The 24,235-nt window shown below is 43.4% G+C and overlaps 1 pseudogene; it reads left to right on the top strand.

Annotated features, from left to right (window-relative positions):
- Window positions 1–23,041, top strand: part of LOC140468207 (intercellular adhesion molecule 5-like) — a 36,893-nt pseudogene extending 13,852 nt beyond the window's left edge.
- The last annotated feature ends 1,194 nt before the right edge of the window (window positions 23,042–24,235 follow it).

The following is a 24,235-nucleotide window of genomic DNA, read 5'->3' as shown; positions in this document are numbered from 1 at the left end:
TCTTCCTGTTGATTTAATGTTCCGCATCCTTTGTCATCCAAGGTTCCTTCAACCTACCATTCCTTCCTTGCCTCAGTGGGACAAACCAATCCAGAACTTGCAGCAAGTGTTCCCTCCACAACTGCTACATTTCTCTCATGCATTTCCCTGTAATATCTGTTCCCAATTTCGGCACACCAGTTCCTGCCTAATAGTATTGTAATTCACCCTCCTCCAACTAAATACTTTCTCAAAAACCCTGCTCCTATCCCTCTCCATGAGTACAGTAAAGGTCAGAGAGTTGTGATGACTGTCACCGAAATGCTCTTCCACTAAGTGATCCGACATCTGAGCTGATTCATTGCCAAGCACCCCTCTAATCAGCCTATCTACATATTGAGTCAGGAATCCTTCCTGGACACACCTGTCAAAGTTTGCTCCATCCAAACTATTTGAACCAAGGAGGTTCCAATCAATATTAGGGAAGTTGAAGTCACCCATGACAACAACTGTTATTTCTGCACCTTCCAAAATCTGCCTCCCAATTTGCTCCTCTGTGCTTCTGTTGCTGTTGGTGGGGGGGGGGGGAGGTTAACTAGAAACTTCCCAATAAAGTGACTGCTCCTTTCCTGTTTCTGACATCCACTCATACTGACTCTGTAGATAAACCCTCCTTGACGCCCTCCCTTTCTGCAGCTGTGATACTATCCCTGCTTAGCAATGCCACTCTCCCACCCCTTTTACCTCTCTCTATTTCCTTTTGAAACATTTAAACCCTGGAACATCCAACACCATTTCTGCCCATGTGATAACCAAGTCTCCATAATGGCTACACATTGTAGGTCCAAGTACAAATCCATGATCTAAGTTCATTATCCTTATTCCTGACACTTCTTGCGTGAAAATTGACACATGTCAATCCATCACACTGACTGAAACTTTGACCTATCAACTGTTTATCCTTCCTCACAGACTCTCGGCATGCTGTGTTTACCTGTTCACCAGCTACCTCATCCTGTGATCCATAGATCCAGTTGTCATCCTTCTGCCAATCTGGTTAAGCCCTCCCCAAGAGCTCTAGCAAACCTCCTGCCCAGGATACTGATGCCCCTTCAGTTTAGGTGCAACCCGTCCTCCTTGTACAGATCCCACCTTCCCCGGAAGGTGTCTCAATGACCCACATATCTGAAGCCCCCCCTCTGACATCAGCTCTGCAGGCATGTGTTCATCTGCACTTGCTCTCTATTTCTAGCCTCACTAGCCCGTGGCACTGGTAACAAACCTGAGATTACTACTCTGCTCATCTTGCCTTTTAGCTTCCAAACTAACTCCCTATATTCACTTTTCAGGTCCTCATCCCTTTTCCGAGCTATGTCACTGGTATGGATGTGTACCATGACCTCGAGCTGCTCACCCTCCCCTTTAAGAAGGATGTTCTAGACAGATGCAAGTAAAGATCAGAGTGAAGGTAAATCAGGAATGCATCAGCCTGTACTGCTCAAAGTGACTGACATACACAAAACAGCTTAATATTTGAAAAGCAGCAAGAATTGTAGGAATAAAAGAATGACTAGGGAAGGAATAGGTCCAATCAAGGATAGTAATGGGAAGTTGCGTGTGGAGGCTGAAGAGATTGGGGAGGCGCTGAATGAATACTTTTCGTCAGTATTCACTCAGGAACAGGACATTGTTGTCGATATGAATACTGAGGCACGAATAAGTAGAATGAATGGCTTTGAGATATGTAGAGAAGAGGTGTTGGAAATTCTGGCAAGGGTGAAAATAGATAAGTCCCCTGGGCCTGATTGCATTTATCCTAGGATTCTCTGGGAAGCAAGGGAGGAGATTGCAGAGCCATTGGCCTTGATTTTTGTGTCCTCTTTGTCTACAGGAGTAGTGCCAGAGGACTGGAGGCTAGCAAACGTGGTTCCCTTGTTCAAGAAGGGGAGTAGGGATAATCCTAGTAACTATAGGCCAGTGAGTCTCACTTCTGTTGTGGGCAAAGTCTTAGAGAGAATTATAAGGGATAGGATTTATGCACATCTGGATAAGAATGATGTGATCAAGGATAGTCAGCATGGTTTTGTGAAGGGCAGGTCGTGCCTCACAAACCTTATTGAATTCTTTGAGAAGGTGACGAAGGAGGTAGATGAGGGGAAAGCGGTAGATGTAGTATATATGGATTTTAGTAAGGCGTTTGATAAGGTCCCCCATGGTAGGCTACTGCAGAAAATACAGAGATATGGCATTGAGGGTGAGTTGGAGGTTTGGATTAGGAATTGGCTCTCTGGAAGAAGACAGAGGGTAGTAGTCGATGGCAAAGATTCATCTTGGAGTGCCGTCACTAGTGGTGTTCCGCAAGGATCTGTTTTGGGACCATTGCTGTTTGTCATTTTTATAAATGACCTGGAGGAAGGGTTAGAAGGTTGGGTGAGCAAGTTTGCGGATGATACGAAAGTCGGAGGAGTTGTAGACAGTGAGGAAGGATATGGCAGGTTACAGCGGGATATAGAGAAGCTGCAGAGCTGGGCAGAAAGGTGGCAAATGGAGTTCAATGTAGCTAAGTGTGAAGTGATTCACTTTGGTAAGAGTAATAAAAAGATGGATTACTGGGCTAATGGTAGACTACTTGGTAGTGTGGAAGAGCAGAGGGATCTTGGTGTCCATGTACACAGATCTCTGAAAGTTGCCACCCAGGTAAATAGTGCAGTGAAGAAGGCATATGGCGTACTGGCTTTTATTGGTAGAGGAATTGAGTTCCGGAGTCCTGAGGTCATGCTGCAGTTGTATAAGACTCTGGTGCGGCCGCTTCTGGAATATTGTGTGCAGTTTTGGTCGCCATACTATAGGAAGGATGTGGAGGCACTGGAACGGGTGCAGAGGAAGTTTACCAGGATGTTGCCTGGTATGGTAGGAAGATCCTATGAGGAAAGGCTGAGGCACTTGGGGTTGTTTTCTTTGGAGAAAAGAAGGTTTAGGGGTGATTTGATAGAGGTGTACAAGATGATTAGGGGGTTAGATAGGGTTGACAGTGAGAACCTTTTTCCGCGTATGGAGTCAGCTATTACAAGGGGGCATAGCTTTAAATTAAGGGGGGGTAGATATAGGACTGATGTTAGGGGTAGGTTCTTCACTCAGCGAGTCGTAAGATCATGGAATGCCCTGCCAGTAGCAGTAGTGGACTCTCCCTCTTTATGGGTATTTAAGCGGGCATTGGATAGGTATATGGAGGATAGTGGGTTAGTGTAGGTTAGGTGGGCTTTGATCGGCGCAACATCGAGGGCCGAAGGGCCTGTACTGCGCTGTATTGTTCTATGTTCTATGTTCTATGTTCTAATTAATTTTAAAATAAAATAGGTGAGCTGTTTTGTGGTTTTGAATTGAGCTGCTGGCCTAGTCATTATTGCTGGACCCTTAATCCAGAAATCTAGATAATGTTCCCATGACCTGGGTTTGAATCCTGCCATAGTGGATTCTGAATTCAACAAAAAAAATCTGGAATTAACAGTCCAACGATGACCATGAATCCATTGCTGATTGATGTACAAACTCATCTGGTTCACTAATGTCCTTCAGGGAAGGAAACTGCCATCCTTACTGTGTCTGGCCCAGATGTGACTCCAGACCTAGAGCAACGTGGTTGATTCTGAACTGCCCTCTGGACAATTAGGGATGGGTAATAAATGCTGTCCAGCTTGTAATGCCCTTTTCCTGTGAATGAATTGTCAAAAATATCAGACAAATTTACCAATCGCACACCGTGATTGGCATTACCAGTTCCCTCTCAAAGTGCACTATGGCCTCCTGCAGATAACTCCAGTTTTATGACTATGTGATAAATTCCTGGAGTGGTGTATTTTCCATTACCTACACTGTTCAGTTTCCCACTCTGTCTATTAAAACTGAAACACCAGAATTAAAATGCAGCAAATTAAAATGAAGTGAATTTCTTGTCTGAATTACAGCTTTCATGGATCAGCCAAGAATCCTGGACAAAAGACCCAAAGAAGTGAAGCAAGAGGTCACATTAACATGTGAGGTCTCAAATATCTATCCTGCTGAGAAGATGAGAGTAAGATGGTTTCAGGATGGTGTGGAACTGAACTCAGAAACCACAAGACCAAATTCCAACACTGTCCGAATAACAGCAGCATTGACACCACAGGAATCTGGTCTGATGGAAATCGTCTGTATGGCCGATTTTGAGAAATATCCATCAATTCCCTCAAAGAATACTAGTGCTTTCATTGAGGTGTATGGTAAGAATTCTAGTTGTAGGGGAGTTTAAATCAGACAATGTTCATCACTGTCAACAATACAACATGTCAGCATTTCCACCACTTTCAGCAATAAAATCCTTTTCATTGAGTGACAAATTGGGAAGCTTGTGGAAATGTTTGTATACTCAGACACTTGGTTGAGTAAAGCATAAACATTGGCTGATTAGTTGGAATGGTCTGTTTCTGTGCCATATATTCTATATGACCCTCTGTCAATGAAAAGCATTCTGAGAAAGTCTTCATGACTCGAGGTATTCCGAGATCCTGAGACAATGTGATTGACATTGTATGCGCTGTTCATAGGTGAGTGTTACTCACACTTAGTATTCCAGGATCACAAGGGAATGTTTAAATGTTTAAACAACCAATGTACCCTAAAAGCTGCAGGGGTGCAAAAACATACACCAATCAGGAATATACTGTGTGGGAAGAAACAGGCAGTAATAAATAAATCTGCATTTAGATAAATACAGATTTCAGGATTCTACAAACAGAAATGAGCAGAATGAAATTTTGATGAGTTTGGGTCAGGAATGAATGTTGACTAAGATACTGCAGACACTGAAGGAATATGGAAAGATGGTGTTGGGCTTTGTACATCTCCCTGATACAGCAATGAAGCAGGGGTAGAGCAAGAAGCACAAAATACAGCCTGCCTTTGTTTCATCGTTATTAACCCCACACTGAGGGACTACAAGATACAACAATGTTTCTAACAGTATCTTTCTATTATTTTTAGCTTTCTCTTCCCCTGAAATCCAAGTACCAACCAGCCAGGAAGGAAATCTGGTTAATATTACGTGCCGTGTGTTAAATATCTCAGGGGATCTTGAACTCAGACTGAAGAAAGGAAATGACATATTAGTGAATGGATCAAGCAGTACTGGGCTCACTATCTCTCATACAGTAGAAGCTCAAGCTAAGCTGGATGGACAGCAGTATATCTGTGAAGCTGAACTGAAACTTCAAGATCAGTCAATGACGAGCCCTGTTATTAAACAACAGGTTGGAACCCTCCATGTCCTGTGTAAGTAGCATTATTTTCCTCACAAAACGTCAGTGGGATTTTTTTTCGAAATGGAAACAATGAAAACCTCATCTCAACTTTCGTCTTACTCTGAACCAATTTGAATTGGTCTCCTCACACAGGGACTGCCTTGCAGCAGCTCCTTTCTCACTGAGACCAAAGGGATACAGATCCTGGGGTCAGGACATGTGAGGACACTGTCCATTATTACCCCGGTGCATTGTGCCACAGAGTGCAATCATGGGAGTGTGTATTTCCCCTTCAAATATTTTTCCAACTTTCCAGTGAAAGACGCGTGTGCATCTGCTTCCACTACTCATGCTAGAAAACAATCAACTGCTTTCTTTAAAAAAACAATCACATCTCATTTGTTCCTTTTCTAATCACCTTAAATCTGTGTCTCATGATTATCAATCCTTTTGCCACTAAAAACTCCTCTTTATTTGTCTACAATTGGTTCATTATCTTGAACATGACTATCAGAACTTCTCTTGACCCTCACTGCTTGATTGGCAGATTCACAACTTTTCCATTGTTTCCACAAGATGATTAGGGGGTTAGATAGGGTTGACAGTGAGAACCTTTTTCCACGTATGGAGTCAGCTATTACAAGGGGGCATAGCTTTAAATTAAGGGGGGGTAGATATAGGACTGATGTTAGTGGTAGGTTCTTCACTCAGCGAGTCGTAAGTTCATGGAATGCCCTGCCAGTAGCAGTGGTGGACTCTCCCTCTTTATGGGTTTTTTAGCGGGCATTGGATAGGTATATGGAGGATAGTGGGTTAGTGTAGGTTAGGTGGGCTTTGATCGGCGCAACATCGAGGGCCGAAGGGCCTGTACTGCGCTGTATTCTTCTATGTTCTATGTTCTATGTTCTACATAAGGGAAGCCACTCATCCCTTGTCCCATTTTAATGACTCTCTTCTGCATCGACTACCAGGCTATCACTTCCTTCCTAAAGTGTAACCATGGAGGTGAGTGCTCTTGACTACATCTCACAACATGCGACCCATCATCATTGGTGGTTCCTAGCAGATGATGACGATGACGACGATTCTCTTCACCGCTCAGGAAGGTGGTGACCTGGGGGAAGGGGTGGGTGGGGTGTTGGTGTGGCAGCGCACTGCTTTTGATGTTGTGGCCTGCTTCCATTTTCTCCCAATACAAGACTGGAGATGCTCGATACCTTTCTAGATGCTCTTCCTCCACTTTTGATGGTCTTTGACCATTGACTTCCACTTTGTCCTGGAGCAGGTGAAGGATGGTGACAAACGTCATGGTGCAACCAAAACAGAAGAGGACCCTGCATATGCTCCCCAGTTGACAGTGTCAAAGGCAGCCATGTCCAGGGGAGGTTCTTGTCTCTGCATTTCTCCTGCAGCTGTCGCACAGTGAAAACCATGTCCATTGTGGCCCTCCATGGCTGAAAACCACACTGTGACTCCGGGAGGAGTTCCTCAGCCACAGGGAGGAAATATTTGTGGAGGACCTTGGCATCAATAACAGGGAGATTCCCCTGTAGTTACCACATTTGGACTTGTTCCTTTTTTTGGAAATACTCTGAACTGTGGCATCTCGGAGCAGTTCTGAGATGGTCTCTTCGTTCCAGATAAGGCAGACAAGGCTGTGCAACTGCAGCAGTAGGTCTTTGCCTCCGCATTTCAATACCTTAGTGGGTGTACTGTCTCCTCTAGCTGTCTGGTTGTTCTTAAGATGGCGGACAGTCTTCTCTATTTCGTGCAGGGCTGGAGTATTGCTGAGCCAATGGTGTGTAGAATGCTGTAGGATGCATTCAAGAATGCTCGGATCAATGACAGAGCCCTGCTTGCGGTCTCTGAAGTGCTTCTCCCAACACTTTTTGACGATTTCTTTATCTTTGATAAGAGTCACTCTGTCCTTGGCCAGCAGTGGAGTGCGGCCTTGGCTGTTTGGTCTGTATGTCGTCTTGACAACACAGAAGAAACCCATCACACCATAGCTGTCGGCCATTTGTTGGATCTCCGGTGTTTCTCCACCCACCACCCGTTTTTTATGTTGTGGGTTTGGTTTTGTTCCTCAGCCTTCAGCGCCTGTAAACCTGCCTTTCCATTTTTGAGGATACAGTTTTTGTTTTACACTCAGAAATGCCATGCGCTTCCAGCTTGGTAGTTCCTTAATCTCCAGATCATTCTCATCAAACCAGTCTTGGTGTTTCCTGGTGGATTGACTGACTGGCATTTTACAGGCAGTGATAATGGTAGTCTTAAGGGTGGACCAGAGACTGTTGGGATCCTGTGACACGGTATCGCTGAGAGTCACTAGGTTTGTGAAGTCGAGTTGATTGTATGAGGCTATTTTCTCCCGGTCTTTAAGTGCCTTAATGTTGAACGTTCTTTAGCATTGCTTCTGTTGTCTCCTCTGCTGCAGGTCTGGAAGTATGTTGATCCTGGCTCGGATCAGGTGGTGGTCCACCCAGCAGTCGCTGGCTGTGGTCATGGCATGTGTAATTCTAACATCTTTTCGATCCCTCATCTGACAATGACATAGTCAAGGAGGCATCAGTGTTTCCAGTGGGGGTGTTGCCACATTGTCCTGTATTTGTCCCTTTGGTGGAACAGTGTGTTGGTGATGAGGAGGTTGTGTTCACAGGATTTGATCAGGAAAAGGGTGCCATTAGAGTTTTGCAACTCTGCTCCCCCTTTCCTGATCACATTATCCCAGAGCTCTGCACTTTTGCCGACTCTGGCACTGAGGTCACCAAGGATGATAAGTTTCTCCGCTGCAGGGACCCATGAGAGAGATTGGTCAAGGTTGGAGTAGAATTTCTCCTTGTTCTCATCTGCTGCTTTGAGATTTAGTGTATATGCACTGCCTATCCTGACATACTAATTCCCACCAAGGGGGAGTCAAAGTGTCAGGAGGCATTAATTTATTCTGAAGGAGGAGCCTTTCAGTTCGTGCACCAGTTCATTTTTGATGGTGAAGCCGACTCCAGGATGGGAACTTTTCTTCAGCCTTGCCTTTCCAGGAGAAGGTGTAGTCACTACCTTTCTCCCTGAGCTGTCCTTCCCCTGCCTACCAGGTTTCACTCAGGGTGGTGATGTCAGGAACATAGCTCCTGTGTTCCTGAGCAATGATGGTGGTGTGGTGTTCTGGTCGATCACTGTCCGTAAGGGTCCTGAACTTCATGATTAGATTAGATTAGATTCCCTATAGTTGGGAATCAGGCCCTTCAGACCAACAATCCACACCGACCCTCTGAACAGTAACCCACACAGACCCATTACCCAACTCCCTACTGATGCACCTATCACTATGGGCAATTTCGCATGGCCAATTCACCTGACCTGCACATCTTTGGACTGTGGGAGGAAACCGGAGCACCCGGAGGAAACCCATGCAGAGATGGGGAGAATGTGCAAACTCCACACAGGCAGTTACCTGAGGCTGGAATCGAACCTGGGTCCCTGGTGCTGAGACATCAATGATAAGCATACAGCCACAGTACATTCCTGATGGTGTGGAAGGTGCCTGTGCAAGAACTCTCTTCATGTGGGGAAACTGTTGCACTCTGGTTACTACATTGGCTTAGCAGCACAAGCTGTTGGCGCTGAAGCGAGGGGGTCCAAGACAACTGTAATTTTATTGAAATTTATGTAATTTAAAAGATGTTCTGGGTTTTACATATCAAAGAACAGAAACCAGCATATCTCATTCTAAGAGATGAAAGATTTAACCTAAAATTGTTTAATGTATCACATCTCTGTAACACTGAACTCCCTTGGCTATAAATTCTGTGATCATGATCTTATTCTCCACAACCACCTAATAAAGGAACGGCGCTCTGAAAGCTAGTGCTTCCAAATAAACCCATTGGACTATAACCTGGTGTTGTGATTTTTAACCTTGTCCACCCCAGTCCAACACTGGCACCTCCAAGTCATGTTTCCCATTTAGGACAGTGATAGAGCCCACAGCACGATGAAGGGTATCCCCAATGTGAAAACAGCATTTTGTCTCCACAAGGACTGCATGGTGATCACTCCTACTGTCTTGTAGAGACTGATCTGCAGCTGGTAAATTGGTGGGGATGAGGTCAAGTTTGCTTGTTCCTCTTGTTGGTTCTCTCTTGACCTGCCACAGACCCAGTCTAGCAGCAATGTCCTTTAGGGCTTGAACAGCTCAGTCAGTGGTGATGCTGCCACGTCACTCTAGGCAATGGACATTGAAGTGTCCCACCCAGAGTACATTCTGCATCCGGCTACCCTCAGTGCTTCCTCTAAAAGATGTCCAAGATGGAGGAGCACAAATTCAGAACAGGAGGGGATTATGGTCATCAGCAGGAGGTTTCCTTGTCCATGTTTGACCAAATGTCGTGTCTCTTTCTGGGGTCCAGAGTCAATGTTGGAACCTCCCAGGACAACTTGTTGCCAATTGTATACCACTGTGCCACTGCCTCTGTCACCCATCTGCCTACTTCAGCCTTGTAAATGACCTTGACATTGTCCTCCTCACAGTCTACAATGTTTGAATTGAATTGAATTTATTGTCACATGTACTGAGGCACAGTGAAAAGCTTGTCTTGCAAGCAATACAGGCAGATCACAGTGTTAAGTAGCACAGATAAGTAAATAATAGGTAAATAGCAGCAAAAAGAAAAACACAGATACAGGTGAATGTTAAGAGTTTGGGACTCCATTCAGTATTCTAACAACAATAGGGGAGAACCTGTTTCGAAACTGGCTGGTGCTGTATTCAGGCTTCTGTACCTTCTCCCCGATGGTAGAGGTTGTAGATAAACATTGCCAGGGTGGGATGAATCTTTGAGAATGCTGCCGGCCTTTCCTTGACCGCGGGCCTGGTAGATGGAATCTAAAGTTGGGAGGTTGGCCGTTGTGATTGTCCGGGCTGAGTTTACCACTCTCTGTAACCGTCTCCGATCTTGAATTGTACAGTTGCCATACCAGGTAATGATAATGATACATCCAGACAATGCTTTTGATGTCACACCTATAAATGTTGGCAAGGGTATTTGCCGTCATGCCAAATTTCTTCAGCTGTCTGAGGAAGAAGAGACATTGTTGGGCCTTTGTAACCAATGTGTCCACATGAAGAGTCCAAGAAAGCTTGTTGTGGATGACCACTCCCAGGAGCTTGACACTCTATTCATTCCAGCTCTGCGCTGTTAATGTGTGTGTGTGTGTGTGTGTGTGTTGGGGGGGGCATAAGTAACATCCCACCAAAAGTCAATAATGAGTTCCTTGGTTTTACTGGCATTGAGAGCTAGGTTATTCTCAGTGCACCATTTTTTCCAGGTCTTCTATCTCCTTTCTGTCGTCTGTTTCATCGCCATCTGGGATTCGACCAACTATGGTGGTGTCATTAGTCAATTTGTAATTGGCATTAGTCTGGTATTTGGCAATGCAGTCATGGGTATACAATGAGTACAGTAGGAGGCTCCAGTGTTGAGTGTTAGTGAGGATGAAATATTGTCTCCAATCTTCAGTGATTGTGGCCTGTGGGTGAGGAAACTGAGGATCCAGTTGCAGAGAATGAGGCTCAGTCTGAAATCACTTAGCTTAGTAATCAGTCTCGAGGGGATAATAGTGTTGAAAGCTGAACTGTCGTCAAAGAGTAGGATTCTTACATAGCTGTTCGTGGTGTCAAGATGTCCGAGGAAGGAGTGAAGGGCAAGTGATATGGCATCTGACATGGATGCTTCCACATTTTGTGACATGAACACATTTTGGAATTGTCCCTTACACAACAAGATCTAGAACATTTACAACCATAAAATTAGAGGTGGGGAACTCTACCACAAGCCTTCCAACTGGTACAGTTGAAACTCTACCACAAGTATTCATTAACTGTTACTCTCCGTTTCATGTCACTTAGCCAAGTTTGTATCCTCATTGGTATAGTCCCTTTTATTCCATGACCTATCACTTTCCTCAAACATCTGTTGTGAGGTCCAGTATCAATCACCTTTTGGAACCCTATACACCACATCAACAACCTAGTCCTCATCAACCATTTCTATTAGTCTTTAAACTACTCCAAGTTACTTAGACACTACTTTCCCTTTATTTTATTGTTGATATTATCGTGTCAACATTGTCTAACCAGACCAAAGGGCTGCTCTCCCCTTAGAGAGAGATGACTCATGGTGACATAACTTGAGGATCACCATGCTCCTGATGAGGGGAGATTCTGAAAAGGAGAGTCTTTCATCGTAACCAAAGCTGGCGATGGGAATTGAATCCAGACTGTTGGTATCACACTGCTTCACAAACCAACCATCCAGCCAACTGAGCTAAAGTGACCCTCTAAAAAAGAACCAAGCAGATTCTTCCACATCTACAAAGTATTTCCATGTGATGATTAATTATTTTATCAGCAATTACTTCTCGGAGTGTCCCCATTTCCAAAGTTTAACTGATTAGTTTGTAATTGCTGGTTCAATCTTTTTTGAAAAAGGTTTGCAGCTCTAAACTCCTCCAGCACTGTCCTCAAATTCAGGCAAGATTGAAAGATTATTGCTAGTGCCTCTGCAATTTTAATTCTCACTTCCTCCAAGGTCTTTGGAAGCATTTCATCTGGTCCTGGGACTTTTCAACTTTAAATATTGACAGCTTATCCAAAAGCTCCTCTTTATCAAATCTAAACAATTCAAAGTGATGAAATTTCCTCCTCTGTCACCATGGCCTGGGCAGCATCTACCTCTTTGGTAAAGACAGAAATAGAAAAATAGTTGAACACCTCAGCCATGCCACTTGCCCCTAAATGTAAATCTTTTTCAGTGTTCCTAATCCTCCTTTCACCACCCTCTTCATCAGTATTCACACTGGAAAAAGACAATGTGGTCGAGGAGAATACTGAGATACAGGCTACGAGACCAGATGGGATTGAGGTTCACAAAGAGGAGGTGCTAGCAATTCTGGAAAGTGTGAAAATAGATAAGTCCCCTTGGCCAGATGGGGTTTATCCTAGGATTCTCTGGGAAGCTAGGCAGGAGAATGCAGACCCTTTGGCATTGATCTTTATGTTGGCATTGTCTACAGGAATAGTGCCAGAAGTCTGGAGGATAGCAAATGTTGTCCCCTTGTTCAAGAAGGGGAGTAGAGACAACCCTGGTAATTGTAGACCAGTGAACCTTACTTTGGTTGTAGGTAAAGTGTTGGAAAGGGCTATCAGAGATAGAATTTATCATCACCTAGAAGGGAATAAGTTGATTATGGATAGTCAACATGGTTTTGTGAAGGGTTGGTTGTGCCTCACAAACTTTATTGAGTTCTTTGAGAAGGTGACTAAACAGGAGGATGAGGGTAAAGCAGTTTATGTCGTGTATATGAATTTCAGTAAGGCGTTTGATAAGATTCCCCACACTAGGTTATTGCAGAAAATATGAAGGCATGGGATTGAGGGTGATTTAGCAGTTTGGATGAGAAATTGGTGAGCTGAAAGAAGACAGAGGGTAGTGGTTGATGGGAAATGATCATCCTGGAGTTCAGTTACTAGAGGTGTACCACAAGGATCTGATTTGGGGCCACTGCTGTTTTTATAAATGACCTGGATGAGGGCGCAGAATGATGGGTTAGTAAATTTGCATATGACACTAAGGTCAGTGGAGTTGTGAATAGTACTGAAGGATGTTGCGGGTTACAGAGGGACATAGATAAGCTGCAGTGCTGGGCTGAGAGGTGGCAAATGGAGTTTAATGCGGAAAAGTGTGAGGTGAGTCACTTTGGGAGGAGCAAGAGGATTACAGAGTAATGGGCTAATGGTAAGATTCTTGGTCGTGTTGATGAGCAGAGATTTCAGTGTCCATGGACTTAAATCCCTGAAAGTTGCCACCCAGTTTGATAGGGTTGTTAAGAATGCATACAGTATGTTAGCTCTTATTGGTAGAGGGATTGAGTTTTGGAGCCATGAGGTCATGTTGCAGCTGTGCAGATCTGTGGTGTGGCCATGTTTAGAGTATTGCATACAGTTCTGATCACTGCATTATAGGAAAAATGTGAAAGCTTTGGAAAATTTTCAGAGAAGATTTACAACAATGTTTTCCGGTATGGAGGGAAGGTCTTACGAGGAAATGCAGAGGGATTTGAGGCAGTTTTCCTTGGGGAGAAGAAGGTTGAGAGATGATTTCATTTAGACATATAAGATAATCAGAGGGTTAGATAGGATGGACAGTGAGAGCTTTTTTCCTTGGATGGTGATGGCTAGCACTAGGGGACATAGCTTTAAATTGAGGGGTGTTAGATATAGGATAGATGTCAGAAGTAGTTTCTTTACTCAGAGAGTAGTAAGGATATGCAACACCCTGCAAACCTTTAGGGCATTTAAATGGTCATTGGATAAACATATGGATGAAAATGGAATAGTGTAGGTTGGATTGGCTTCAGATTGGTTTCACACGTTGGCGCAACATCCAGGACTGAAGGGCCTGTACTGCGCTGTAATGTTCTGTGTTTTTATTTTAGATGTGCCTGTCAGTGATATCCAGATTTTCTTTATGTTCAATGTCAGTCCACATAATCTGTTTCTCACTTTGCTTTTTAACACCACTTCTGAACCTTCTGTATTGTACTTGGTTCGCAACTGCAATTACTACCTGACACACGTCATAAACACACTGAATATCCATCTCCTTTGATATCAAGGGAGCTCTGCATTTGTTTGTCTCCCTTTTCCCATTTGTGGGGATTTACCTTGACTGTGCCCAGACCATTTCTTCTCTGAAGACAGCTCATTGTTCAGCCATTGACTTTCCCATGAACCTTAGGTTGTCATTCACTTGATCCTGCTGTGTTCTTGCCCTACTAAAGGCCACTTTCCCCCAGTTGAATATTCTTACTCTGGATTGACCAATGTCATTTTCTGCCATTGTCCTGATGATATGATGATCACTGAGCCCTCAATGTTCTCCCACTGACATTTGCTCCATTTGGCCCATTCCTATGATCAGGTCGAGCAGTTCCTCCTTTCTTATCGGTCTGGACACTACTGCTGGAGAAAATTCTCTTGAACAGTCTTGGAATGCTTTCCCTTTGCTGCTCTTTATATTACCTCTGTATCAGTCTATCTCCCAGTATTTAAAACCCCTATTACAATTGCTGTATGAAGGTAACCCAGTCTCTGAAATATATTTACAACCTCTTTCCTCAGTTACTCAGGATCCCAACAGAAAACCAAAATAAATTGGAAATTTCTGAAAAGCAGCTGTCAGAATGTTACATTTTTCACAGAATTCAGAGCAAGTTATTCCACCTTTTATCCTGTGCTTTACTTTGCCTGGTACTGTTTGATACTGACACTGGGTTTTAAAATAGAAACCAATTTTATTCTAAATATTAAAATCTGGAGAGCACCAGAAAGAATTATTAGAAGAATTTGAAGAATATTTGAACTTTGAGTCGTGCAGTGTACGGATTTAATTTTTGATTGGAATGAACTTTACAGATGCACCAGCAAAAGCAGAGATCTTTAAAGCTCAAGAAAACTGGATTGAAGGGGAATCACAGAATTTAACATGTCATGGGCAAGGGAACCCAGATCCCCAAAGGGTCTGGATCAAAGATGGGAAAATGGAAAGCAGAGAGATACTCTACATCCCATCTGTTCAAATGCAGCATGGGGGACTGTACGTGTGCATGGTCAAAAATGAGCACGGATCTAAAACCTCATCTCTAAATGCAACTATTTTGTATGAGCAACAGATTACATGAAATTGAATCTTTGAATCTGCCTATATTCAGAGCACTGTGAACACTTAGACTATGAGACCCAGTAGCTGTAAACCTGAATTAATATTTACACAATGACTGCATTTCACTGTGAACATACCTCATAATAACAGATGACTGTAAATACGTCCCAGGCTGTAACACGACTGCAGAGATTCACCTGTTCTGAAATGACTGTTGGAAGATAGATGACCGCACAATATGTGGTGAGGTTTAGACATCCTGTTAATTGAAGCCATGTTGGGAGCTGTATCAGTGATCCTGTGGGTCTGCCTGCCTATTTTCATCTTTTTCTTCTCTTTTCCAGATAAACCACGAGACACAATCATGACCATATCGGTAAATAGCAAAACCATGTCAGGCGTTCCACTAGAAACTACTAAAGGTGATGAAATTACAATAAGCTGTAAGTCCAATGGAAGACCCTCCGCTACATTAGAGTGGGTAAATCCCAGTAATGGCAGCAACATTGAGATTGGTCCGTCTGGATTTCTGCACATTCCGTACGTAACCTCAGAGCATCGAGGAATTTATAAATGTAGAGCTACCAATCAATATGGAGTTGATGAGAAGGAAGTGGACCTCAGGGTCAAAGGTCAGAATCTAAAATTACTATTAAAGGTAGACAATCCTTTATCCGAAATCCTGAAATCCGAAAAGCTCCGAAGTCCAAAGACATTTTTTGTAAAGTTTTTTTCTCATTAACAATGTTGTTTGGCGTGCAAACAGTTAACCCAGTCAACACCCACTCGACGCGACATGCGGGGCCATGGTCCAGCACCGGCAGGCCTCAATTCTCTCTCAAGTCCCGTTTTACTGAGTGAGTCATGCTCCTCCAGTAAAATTTTCACATAGAACTGTCACTTATTCCGAAATTCAAAAAATTCTGAATTCCGAAAACCTGCTGTACTGAGCATTTCAGATAAAGGATTGTGCACCTGTATTATTAGTTTGGGTTCCTGTTTTACTCCACCCTTCGTGATAATGGGACAAATGAGTAAACTGTTGCCTGCCTCTAACAATGCTACTCTGTAACTGGCCTCTGGTACATTGGGTACAGGTGGTTCAGTATGAGAATCTCTTGCACGTGTTTCTCTTTGTGCATAGAAGCACCATTCTCCTGTTGTATGTTTGTCCCACCTGCCCAAGTAATAACTCTGGGGTGGAAGGCAGTTGTGGCTGTGAATCTAAACACTACCACTCTAAAATAATTGCAGTGAGGCCCCGTCACCAACTTACCCCTTATTTACATGTCCCCTGGGCTGTGACTAGTCAGCTCAAAGTCAGTCCTTAGACTGAGGAGCCCTTCTGAATTCCCTGTTTATGTCTGTCAGCCAGGGTTCCCTGACTAGGCTTGTTAAACTATGCAAATCAAGAATCTCATTGTCAATGAGATCCATCTAGCCATGGTTCCAATCAAACAATTCCTGGAAGGATGTACCTGTCCCTTTTCTTGCAGATTCTCCTGGGATGTTTTTGCCCTAGGTCTGGTTCTTTTGAATGGAAATGGGTGTGTGTGTGCCATACCATAGCCTGCCTCTTATGTCTGCAGCATCTGGGAAGAGTTTCTTCCAGCAGTAACAGTATTGAGACTGAATCCATCTCAGACTCTGAGGTTTCCTCGATATTAGACAGAGGGGGAGCAACTCACAATTTCTCACTCTTTTCTGGCTATTCTGAGGGGCTAGGTATATTTTGCATCTGCACCGTTTGCATAGTAGCAGCTTTCAGGTGACCCACATTTGTTCAGGACCCCCTCACCTACCCAAACATTGTTTGTCATAGGACCTGACATTGCAGTGACCTTGTCCCATACCCATGTCAGGCCATTTCTGTGGTTCAAGCACCAAATATCTTCACCTGAAATAAATTTGCTTAGAGGAGGCATGTGGCAGGCATTGACATTCCTACTGCTGTTTCACCCTGACCTCCAGGTCTGGGAATATCAGCTTTAACCTGGTGTGGAATCTTCTCCATATCAGCAACTCTGCTGGAGCCAACCCTGGTGTTGCCTGAGGGATGGTTCCATAATCGAACAGTAACTAGGACAAGTTGGTATCAAGTGAAGCTATAGGCTGTTTCTTTAAGCCTGCCTTCAACATTTGGACTGCTCTTTCCTCCAGAACACTGGACGATGGATGGTTTGCATCTGTATGAACAGGCCAAATGCCATTTGGCTTTAGGAAATACTCAAATTCCTGCTGGTAAATGATGTCACATTGTCCTTAACTAGGAGTCCATGTATCACAAACAAAGCTCACAGCTTTTCACTCATCATCCCTGAATTTACCAAATGAATTCTCTGCATGCCTAACCACTTTGAATTGGCCTTGTGGGACTCTGGATACTGCCCCACCAACACAGCTATGTTGGCCACCTGACATAACTCCTTGCCAACATCTTCATTTTGGAAATCCCTGGATGACTCAGGTGGGGTTCAACCAGTATCTGGCCGTGATCTTTACTTGGGACAATCAATCTAGCTCCCATAGTAATGTCATTCTCTACGCTAATCTGGTCTCATCAGGTCCAGAAAGATTTCAGTCGTAGTTGAGATGGCCCTTTTGTTTCCCATTACCAAGAGCTGTTTTAGTTTTGCAAAAATGGGATCTGTGTCCTGAATCGGATATTGTCAATGGTGACGAGAAGGGTGCCCAGAAAGTTTAAAACCAGAGTGGACTCTTCCAGGGGAGGCACCACCAGTGGAGTATCTGCCAGTGGGAGATGCATGAAAGCATGCACATTTGTCACTTGGCCTCTTGGACGGTGTTCCAAGTAGTAATGGTACCCACTGAGAAAAAGGGCCCACCGTTGAATTTGACGAGAAGCTATGGGTGACATGGCCATGCCTTCTTTAAGTAGCTCTATCAGGGTTTGTGGTCCTTCACGATGACAAATGTATGTCGTAAAGGTGGAACTTCCTCACACCAAAAATGACTGCCAAACCTTCCTTCTCTATATGGATGTATTTGTGTTCAGCATCAGCCAAAGTCTGGCAAGCAAATAGTATCAGATATTCCTCTCCGTTTGGCCACTTGTGAGCCAACACTGCCCAGGTACTATATGGGGAGGCATCGCATGTCAGCACTACCTCTCGCTTTGAATTGTAGTGGGTCAACACCTTAGATGACAATAGCTGCTTTTTCACTTCCCCAAAGGCTACATTTTGGCTGTGTGACCATTTCCAAGGCTGACCCTTTTTCAACAGTTGTAAAGGTGCAATGATGGAAGCCAGGATACATATGAATTTTCCATAATAAAATTCACTAACCCAAGGAAGTACCTCTAAGCTCTGGTAGAGACGTGGGAACCAGGGCACATCTGATTACTCTCACTTTATCTTCCAATGAGTGTAACCCAGATTTGTTGACTCTGTGGCCCAAATAGGTCACTTGGAGCACATGGAACTCTCATTTTTTCCTTCTAATGTATAAACCTGCCCGGGAGAAATGTTTAGGCACTGTGTCCAAATTCTCCAAGTGCTCTTTATTGGTCATCCTGGTTATTGGCAAGTCATCCAGATAAAAGGAAACCTAGGGTAGTCCTTGTAATATGTTCTCCATGGTCCACTGAAAATGGTTAAGGCTGATATTATCTAAAATGGTAGTCTTGTTTATTGGTACAAACTCCCATGTGAATTAATTGTGGCATACTTCTGGGACTCCTCATTTAGTCATAACTGAAGATGGCATGGCCCCTCCCTACCTTTTTTATGTACAAGTCCTCTATGCAAAATATTGGGTATATATCCAGCTGAGAGAAGTGTTTTACGGTTTTCTTCAAATCCTCACAAAGGCGAATGGAGCCATCAAGCTTCACAATCTATACAACCACTGTTGCCCATTCCACAAACTGCATTGATTTGATGATTCCCTCGCTCTCCAGCCTCCTGATTTCTACCTCTTCTTTTGCCCGTAAGGTAAATGGCATTGGGCAGGCCTTGCAAAACTGTGGAATTACTTCCTGGTCAACATGTAAAATGGCCTTGGCTCCTTTGATAATTCCAACCTCTTTCTGAAAAACTCCTGGCTATTTCATTAGAACTTCATTCAGGCAGCCATTTTCTAATTGCAAAATGTTGAGCCAATCTAGATGGATCTTTCTCAACCAATTCTGCTCCAACAGGACTGAGCTTCTTCCAACAATCAGTGGTTACTTCTTATAGGGGACCAGAACCAATGTCGTACCCTTAGTGTGTAACAGTTCCCTGGTGACTGTTCTCAATCTGGCCGAGGTCTTGCGCAAACCTAAGCCCAGAGGAAATCTTGTTAAAGATTGGTTCTGTAACCACTGACACATCAACCTCAATGAGAACCGGGTGACCATTTAACCAGACATTTATTTTAATTGATTCTGATTTGGATGTTGTGGTACAATTTAACTGTTCCAAACCACAAAAAGGTGGACTTTCCAGGGTGGGCACCCACCAACCCATGGCTGAACACTTCAACTTCCCCTCCAACTCCGTCAAGGACATACAGGTCCTGCACCTCCTCCACTGCCAAACCGTTACCACCCAACGCCTGGAGGAGGAACGCTTCATATTCTGCCTTGCGACCCTGCAACCACACTGGATAAATGTGGATTTCAACAGCTTCCTCATTTCCTCTCCTCCCACATTATCCCAGTCCCAAGCTTCCAACTCGGCACCACCCTCTGGGCCTGTCTATCACTCCCATCTCTGAGTTATCACCTTCTCCCTCACCTTCATCCACCTATCGCTTTCTCAACTACCTTACCCTCCCCCACCCCCCTCCCACTAATCTCTCAGCCCGGCCCACAAGCCTCATTCCTGATGAAGGGCTTATGCCCGAAACGTCGATTCTCCTGCTCCTTGGCTGCTGCCTGACCTGCTGTGCTTTCCCAGCAACACACTCTCGACTCTCCTGGATACTGGCCTATGAGTTTTCTTACTCAGGTCTCATAGGGCTCCTTTGCTGTCTCAAGCCTACATACCAGCAACAACTACAATGGCTTGCCAGTCCAGATCCTGAATAACTTTTCAGCCATCTGGCCAAGGCTCAGCTTTGCTGTGGACTGACCAAGGTTCCTTCTGCTCTCCTATGCCCTGCTTGAGTCACTGTGATTGCCTACACTCAAGTGCTCTTCCCCAACCTCTGTTGGACAAGTGTTCACTTTCGTTGGGATGCCCTCTAACTCCCATGCTGCATTTTCTAATGACAAAGCCAGTTGTAGTGCCTGTTTGAAGTCCAGTTGGACTTCAGTTAGTAGGTACTTTGCAGGGTTACCTCATGGATGCCACATACCAAATAGTCTCTCAGCATATCATTCAGGGTTAACCAATGTCTCTGCCAGTCGTCTTAACCTCATCAAAAATCTCGATATGGATGCCCCTGGTTCTCCAACAGCCAAATACTGGGCCTAATCTTTGATGACAGAACTGAACGAATCAAGCTTCCAAAATAAAATGCTTACTCCAACTGAAAGACAACTGTTTTAAACAAATTATATTCAGGCATGTATTGTTTTCTCTTGTCTCCACTGATATAATTGCACAGAGGCTGGAATCCTGTCACCAAGTCACCCATTATTTATGTATGCACACTCCACTGGCTGTGATCAGTCAGCTCAGAGTCAGTCCCTGAACTGAGGAGATTCTGAATGCGATGTTTATACTGTTCTTTTTTCTTTTCCTTTTTAGTACACTCACTGTGACCAACTAGCTCAGAGTCAGTCACCTGAATTGAGGAGATTCGAAATCTCCTGTTTATAAATATTTTTTCTTTTCTCACCTTACACTATTGCAATTCTGCAATCGTGCTTATATTTCTTAGCACCCATGTTTGCGTGAATCCCATGTTTTTTTTCTAAATCTTTATGCTGTTCACCCTGAGAGCCAGCTCTCAGAGTGAACAGCATGTCTGACACTTATGTTCTTCTCTTTCTTTTCACCTTTCTTCCCCTCCCCCCACAATACCATCTGACAGCTGTAGTACTTATTTTTCCCCAGCACCCATGTCACTTGTGTGCAGGTTCAGACACGGTGAAAAACAACAAGTGTGTAAATCTTTGTTTATATTCCACCACCAGGAAGAAAGGAAACACCCAAGTGGCCAGTGACAAGCAGTGCCCTTCTCAGAGGGCAATGCTGTGTGATCAAGCAGTGAAGGGGAGGGCAGGGATTAAATAATCCTATGTTAATTGCGGTAGTGCTTATTTTTTCCCCAGCACCCATGTTGTGTGTGTGCAGGTGTGAGACACAGTGAAAGACACAAGGTGCATGAATCTTTATTCAAATTTCCACCACAAGGAAGAAAGGAAACACCCAAGTGGCCAGTAACAAGCAGTGCTGTTCACATCAAAGGGCAATGCTGTGTGATCAAACAGCGAAGGGGAGGGCAGGGATTGAATAATCCGATGTTAATTTTTTTTCTTTTATTTATATTCCTGCTCTTTTGTTTTAACCCCCACACTACCGCCTAACTGCAGTAGTGCTTATTTTCCCCAGCACCCATGTTGTGTGTGTGCAGATGTGAGACACAGTGAAAGACACAAGGTGCATGAATCTTTATTCGGTTTCCATCACCAGGAAGAAAGGAAACACCTGAGTGGTCAATGACAAGCAGAGACTTTCACATCAAAGGGCAATGCTGTGTGATCAAACAGTGAAAGGGAGGGCAAGGATTAAACAATCCTATGTTAACATTTGTTAGCCAGAGCTCCCTGATTGGCCAAGGTTAACAATGACAATGAAGAGTCTCATTGTCAATGACATTCACTTGGCCCTGATTTTAATCATTACACACTCCATGAAGCAGAGATTTGGAGCAGATCAGTGAGTGAAACACACATCTCTAAGCTTCATTTCTCCTCATGAGGTGGGGTAACAGGAAACAAACACAAGCAAGAAGTATGCAAACACAGCAGCTTAATCAGTACCTTGGGGAAAATGCTAATGGATGTTTAGGGTTGAAAATTGAAAGAAAGACAGGATATGTAATTTTCAGTAATGTAAGAGATAGAGAAGAATTATAAACTCTGGAAATTCTGGAACCAGCTGAAAAGAAAGCTTGTCAGCGGTATGTTTGGAGCATTATATTAAATTTACTTACCAGTGTGTAATTCCCGCAGAACATAAACAGGAATAGATAGTGAGTTGAGAGCAGACTGCCAAGGAATGGTGTGTGATGTGGGAAGAATGAAAGAAGGTGAAAAATACAAGCAGGAAAACAGCCATGAAAGAGCTGATTAAGCACATGGGGACACTAGATTTTAGAAATATTCAGGCATTTTGCAATAAATATATTTCCCTGGACTGTTGATGATCTTTTCTTTCTGTGTTTTCATAGATTTAAGATGGATAATACTAATAACTACAGTATAATACTGCTATTGATGGTATTTGCTGTAATGGCCTTGTACTGGAAATGCAGTGCCCATAAAAGAGGTCAGTATAAATTAGACAAAGCAAAACCCAACAACAATGCACAAGTCCCCAACGGAAAGGATCATCAGGAAGATGTTCCTTTGGAGAAACTTCATCCATAGCTTGGTAGCACAACAACAATTACAAACTAGTATGATATATGTTCTGAAGAGAAATTCCAATGATCCTGTAGTCGATATTGTATCCAACAAGTGCAGCTCATTGCAATATTAAAATTGTTTGCAGTAATTACTGTAATAATTGTAATGACAACATTTTCCTCACATTTCTCAACATTTTAGATTGCTTTTGAAATGTTGTATTGATCATTTTCTAGTATTTTTTCAAACTCTGGATTGTCACCTGAGCTCTGGTAACTAGATTCAGCACTGATATCATCAAAGCTTTATGAGAACAACTTTCTTTCCCACTAATTGACATGAAGGCTAGATACATGAAGGCTAGATACAAGATTTGTTTATTCTGTAAAATAATTTACCTATTGTGACTGTTTGCTTTAATAGAATAAATATTGTATTTGTAATCTATAGTTTTCCAAATGTATGAAATGCAGACTGGATGTGAAACAAAACCTCAATTTTAAAATTCACATCATGTTTAAGTGCCTCCATGCCTTTCCTCTCTGTATCTCCATAAACTCCCTAAGCCTGTAAACTTCCAAGAATTATATACTTCTCCAATTCAGGTATGTTGTGTGTTTTGATTTTCATTTCCCCAAGACCATTAGCAACTTTGCCTTCAACAGCCCTAGGCCCTGACCTCTGGAAATCCTCCCAGTCTCTTTGAGACTTTCTTAAAACCTATAAATGTTGATCAAACTTTGTGTCACTTTCTAGCATGCTTGCTTCTTTAAAGCTGCCGATTTCAGTCCCCTTTCAGATTGTAAGCACACAAATAAAAACTGAGGTCTGAATCATGATGCTGCATCTGCTCAATAGCAGCATATCATTTTGAATGATTTACCCAGTCCTGACAAGGCTAGTGGTGGCTATACCCCAGATATTGATTCACTGGATGGTAGTTATATGTGGAAGGCACCTTCCTCCACTTTACACACTCAAATGCTTCGGTTTAGCCCCGTTTCTAGACATGGCATATATGGTTAAAATCAAGGATACGCAAGGACCAGAGTTGGAGCAGCAGAGAATTCTGATGAATTTGCAGGGTTGGGGATAGATACAAAAAGTGTAAAAAGTGGAACAGATGAAGTCAAGGAGAGAACTGAAATCGCAGCTGATAATTTGAAAATGCTTCAGTGGAAGCTGGAAGTCAGCAAGCACAGGCATGTTGGGTAAATAGAATTGGTGTGTGTTAGGGTACTTGGAACAGAGTTTGGATGAATTGGTGTGTGTTAGAGTACGGGAACAGAGTTTGGATGAATTGGTGTGTGTTAGGGTACAGGGAACAGAGTTTGGATGAATTGGTGTGTGTTAGAGTACGGGGAACAGAGTTTGGATGAATTGGTGTGTGTTAGAGTACGGGGAACAGAGTTTGGATGAATTGGTGTGTGTTAGGGTACGGGGAACAGAGTTTGGATGAATTGGTGTGTGTTAGAGTACGGGGAACAGAGTTTGGATGAACTGGTGTGTGTTAGAGTACGGGGAACAGAGTTTGGATGAACTGGTGTGTGTTAGAGTACAGGGAATAGAGTTTGGATGAATTAGTGTGTGTTAGGGTACAGGGAACAGAGTTTGGATGAATTGGTGTGTGTTAGAGTACGGGGAACAGAGTTTGGATGAATTGGTGTGTGTTAGAGTACAGGGAACAGAGTTTGGATGAATTGGTGTGTGTTAGAGTACAGGGAACAGAGTTTGGA

The sequence above is a fragment of the Chiloscyllium punctatum genome, chromosome 46 (assembly GCF_047496795.1).
Source record: "Chiloscyllium punctatum isolate Juve2018m chromosome 46, sChiPun1.3, whole genome shotgun sequence".
NCBI lineage: Eukaryota > Metazoa > Chordata > Chondrichthyes > Orectolobiformes > Hemiscylliidae > Chiloscyllium > Chiloscyllium punctatum.
This window is presented reverse-complemented; position numbering and strand designations above follow the sequence as displayed.